The sequence below is a fragment of the Monopterus albus genome, unplaced genomic scaffold, assembly GCF_001952655.1.
Source record: "Monopterus albus unplaced genomic scaffold, M_albus_1.0 scaffold4.1, whole genome shotgun sequence".
Classification (NCBI taxonomy): domain Eukaryota; kingdom Metazoa; phylum Chordata; class Actinopteri; order Synbranchiformes; family Synbranchidae; genus Monopterus; species Monopterus albus.
The window spans coordinates 5,380,757-5,385,770 of NW_018127884.1; the positions used below are offsets into that span (position 1 = coordinate 5,380,757).

The window sequence follows — 5,014 nt, forward strand, 5'->3', positions numbered from 1 at the left end:
GAAAACAGCAGAGGGGAGAGCACACATCCCTGGGGGGCACCTGTGCTTATTGTCCGGGTGCTGGATGTGGTTTTCCCCAGCCTCACTTGCTGCTCCCCGTCTGTCAGAAAGCTAGTAATCCACTGACAGGTGGGGGCAGGCACAGTGAGCTGGGTCAGTTTGGAGTGGAGGATGTCTGGGATGATGGTGTTGAATCCCGAGCTGAAGTCCACAAAGAGGGCCTGTGCATACGTCCCTTAACAACATTAAGGTGATAATACACGGCCTAGGATATGGCATCCACAGCTATCTGAAGGATGTACGACTTTACTGATAAACCTCTGCAACCATCTCGGGGCCATGGGTCAGACATGAAAATTGACAGTGAATGTTTTTCAACTGTAAACCTCTGAACAATGAGTCATTTTGTGGTCACACGGAGGCTATTGTGAGGTTATTGTGGCTGTTATTATGCCATAATGAGTCTACAGTAATACTACTTACTACTGAAAATATCAGATATTTTAGAGATGTGGTTTCCTAAGATGATTTTTGAACTTTATGACCATAAAAGAAATTATCAATTCCAACTTTGCACTAAAATCTAAAACTTCCTGCCTATTTATAACCAATACAGATAATAAGGTGTAAAGAATAGAAAATGTGAAATTAAGTCACACCATATTGAATGTTGGGATGGGGGGGTGCCATTTTAGGAGATATGTGCTGTATATACCTGCATACATTCTTGTTTTGTTTGACTAAAAAGTTGTTTAAATCATTTCGATCCCACTTTATTGACCGTGGTAATCCAAAATGGATAACCTCAGCTCTGTTCAGCTCTCAGTTTGGGAGTTAACACTAGCTAGCAGCTGTCAGCAGGTAACACAAACACTGCTGCATTGATTTCTGTCCTTTTTGTGCTCAAACTGAACCCTAAAGTGGACGTTTGGACGTAGTTGAAGCATCTGCTACAGTGCTTTACAGGCATGTAGCTGTATAGGATCGTTTTTTACAATTTATTTAGAGATGTATGTACTGTTTATCTCTATGAAGAATAATGAGCGTGCTGCTCCCAAGAAGGCGCATTTACCAAAAATTAAATGCAGCGTAACGACTTCATATTCTCTACAGCTACACACTGTGCTGTCACCTACGGACCGAACATGCAGTTAATGCTCACCTTTCAATAATATTCCACTCCCAGTCTTGTGCTGGACAATAGTATATGTCCATTGCATATGTCACAGGTGTGATTTTTAAATATCGGTTTCATGACTTACCTATGAAAACGCTATCTGATGTACAGGGTTGTGTTGCAGATGTCACAGATGGTGCTTATCACCACACGACAAAGTGTTTATGTTATTGCTGATAACACAATACAGATTCAACTTGACTTGAATAACTAATAAATTAGAAAACCAACCACAACACATGGCAGCACTTCAAAATCTGGGTTCTACAACATGAATCAACATTTCCAGCTGCTGGAAGAGCCAGTCTCAACTTGAGTGAATGAAGCGAGTGTATTCAGACAATGTAATACTAAGTTAACATGTGGCTTTCAGCCATCACTTTAGTCCATATAAACAGCTGTCACATATAATCTTGGGCTGATTAGCAAGAGTAAATAGCTTCGTTGAACCTTGTTTACGCAACATATTTTTAAACAAATGCTCAAAGAGTTTAGAAATGTAAAAATGCAGCCTCTGAATACAGGTTCCTGGAAACCTCCCAAACAACATTCTGATCTTGTGAAAAATTTCCAGCCTTATAAATAAATTCTTAGTTATGACAAAATGTAATTTTATTTAAAACTGGAAATTTAAAAAATAAGCATACATTTGTCATATTCTGGAATTTTTGGTAAGAGCATAAACAACCCCATTTTTTCATTTCATGTTGTAATCAGACGATGGTGCAAGAAAAAGCACAGTGTTTCATGTCAGTAACATGGAACTAAACAGTGCAGCCATTCGCTGAAACGATGAGACCTCAGGGTGGACCTGATGAAGGATTTTGTCAGTTGGCTGTTCAGTGTGACTATTCACCTATTCGTTCTTTTTTTATTTATATATACAGTATATGCATGTATAGCATAGACTATCAGAAAATCAACTGGCATGAATTTCACTGATGACTTTGACCACATTAACATCAGTAATCACATGCAAAAGAGTGACGGGAACATATTTCTGAACATTTAAAAATCAATAAAGACAGCTGCACATGAGCAAAGATTTAAATTGTAACCTATTTAAACTGACAATATATAATGTTGGGCTGTAAGCCTTTCCAGCTACATGCAAATCAACAACTCTTAATCGAAGGTCTTCTGAGATCTCTTGTTTGTGAGGCATGGCTCACATCAGCTGATGCTGCTTGTGAACAGCACAATGATGCTGTTTGAGGGTTTTTATTAGTCGAGGCAGATCTAAAACACACCACTATTCTTGTTTCATTGATTGGACTCCAGGTTTGCTAACACCATACTCCGGGTGACGCTTGGTGACATGAGAAGCTTTGTGTTGCCATTACTTTTTCCACCATCACATTGTATGTTTAGTAAAGATATGAAAGATCATGACTGTTTGTGTTTTATCAGCTTAGAAATATTGTGTTTGTTGATATTTGTGACTTTGATGGAGATCAGATTACATTTCATGACCAATTTATGCAGAAAACCAGGAAATTGCAAATAGTGCCATTAGTTTTTCTTGTGACTGTAGCAATATGACTAATCAGCAGATGCAAGCACTTTACTATGGATCATTTTTTGTGATTCTGCAAGATTGTGCTACATACGTTACATAAGCCATTCCCCAAGCACAGGCCAGAAAATCCAAACCATAAAATCACACAGAGTAGAGATTGGGCCCTTTCTCAACACATTCCAGAAGAAGTTTGATTCAATAAAGACTTATGAAATCCATCCAATAAATTATTCAAGAAAAGCAGCTGGGCAGGTTCCTCTTTTTCACTTGGAGGATAACAATTTAGGGCAAACCGCATGGCGGACTGTATATGCTAATAAAGGAAAACTAGGTCCTTCTGCAAAAGTAAAACATCACATATACAAAGCAGTTTCAAAACAGACTGCATCCATCACATCCCAACATTACTGGGGAAAATATTTCCAAACTTTGTGGCTCAAGACATTGGCCCTCACGGACACATACACTGGTCAGGTTTCTAATGGAGGAATCAGCTTCTCAAGTCATTTTATTTTCACATGTTCCAAGCACTAAAATTATACAGTGTACCTGGAATAGGCTTTATGGTCAACAATAAGTACAAGATTACAAGTTGTCCCCACTGATGTTTTTTCTCTCTTTTGGTCTGCTGTACCAAGTATGACTTTCAATAAAGATTTCTAGAGAAGTCAGGTCTCACGGTGAAAATAAAACGAGTCTTCTTGCTGGAGAGACTGGATTTATATTCATTCCCACAGTGCAAAGGAAAGCGAGAAAAGAGCAAAACAAACAAGTCAATAAAACTGGGTTGTACAACTGCAAAGTAATCATCCAAACAGAACTCAGCAAGGATATTTACTACACAGCACCTTATAGTATTCTCTTGGCAATACTTTATTGTGGCTTTCTTTACTACTCGGTCCTGGAGCTCCAAGCGCTGTATCTGCCAGCACTCCTACTTTCACATATGTCACCCAGATTCATACTCCATCAATACTGTGCACTGATATTTCTGAAAGGTAGCTACATGTTAGGACAAAAGCAAAGCCTTCTGTTTATTGCAAAGGCTATTCTTTACATTACAGTACTCATATTGCCCATATTAAAAATGAAAAGTGTGGATTCTGTCAATTTACATGGACTGATTGTTTCTACAGCGTAATTCAGATTCACTACAAAATGGAACTGAGCCTATTCCTCAACAGATTGCATGCTTAGCATTATTTCCAACTAGTAAATAGTAATCTAATAATAAGAGCTGGGTCAGGCCAGTGAACAAAAACCAGCGCTATGTAGGCTTGTTGATGAGCATGCAGGGATCCCTGGTTTGAATTAACCAGCAAGATGGATGGGGAAATGTGTTATCTTTGTTGTCTACTGTACATTACTGTGACCAAGCTAACTTCTATGATCCACCTGCATTGGCCAAAGGCATTTAAAGACACAGTCATTATTTTCATTCTCCTCTGTATTTATACAAAAGCCATTTTCATTTTCTGAGAAAATCACTCCCACATACCAACAAAGACACCTAAGCAGGGCTTGAACCGACTGAGACACTTCATTATACTCAGCAAAACATAATTAAAGCAGACAAATACAATTCAATAAGGAATGGAGGGTCATTTTCTAGCCTCTGGAGAGGTTTATATGTGCATGAGTCATAAACCTGTCACTGCACTCTAATCAAACACAATCTGAGATGCCAGACATCATCCTCAGTACCCAAAACACTGAACTCACAGTCTCTGAATGTAAATCCATTCAGACACTTTTAGTGATGCCAGGAACATTTTGTCCCCAAAGCACAAAAATATCATTTGTCAGTTTTTGCTGGGATGCACAGAGCCGATGAAAGACACTGTTTACCATTTGTGCATAGCAAGCTATGGCGACTAAGAGGATTCAGCTGCTCTGGCATCTCTTTGACACACATGGTGCTGGATGGATGCCACTGGAAGAGGCTAGGAACTAATTTGTTCCCTTTTGGCTGATTATCTGAATATTTTTACTTTCTCCAGGCTGCTCACTGAGCAACAGCTCTTACTGGATCCTCACAGCTGGATGAATGGCAAGAAAATGCAGAGGTGTGAGCTTTTGCAAAGTACCAGTTATGTAAAATTAGAAATATGAAGACCATATGTGCAATGTTTATCTATCAATGCTTAGAAAATCGTGCAAAGCTGTTCCCACTCTTGGGTGGAAAGAATGTGAGGCATGACATGTACTGTAAGTGGGAGCATGGCGAGCTTCCTGTCCTGCTCCAGAACAAGGCGCAGAGAGAAGAGCGCAGAGGATGTGTCTGTGCACAAGGACTGCCTTTCCTCGCAGCTGTATAA

At 39.3% G+C, this 5,014-nt stretch overlaps 1 protein-coding gene across 2 annotated transcripts in view; it reads right to left on the reverse strand.

The window, feature by feature from the left end:
• sbf2 (SET binding factor 2) overlaps positions 1 to 5,014 on the reverse strand; it is a 95,853-nt gene that overhangs the window by 89,561 nt on the left and 1,278 nt on the right. The window lies entirely within an intron of this gene.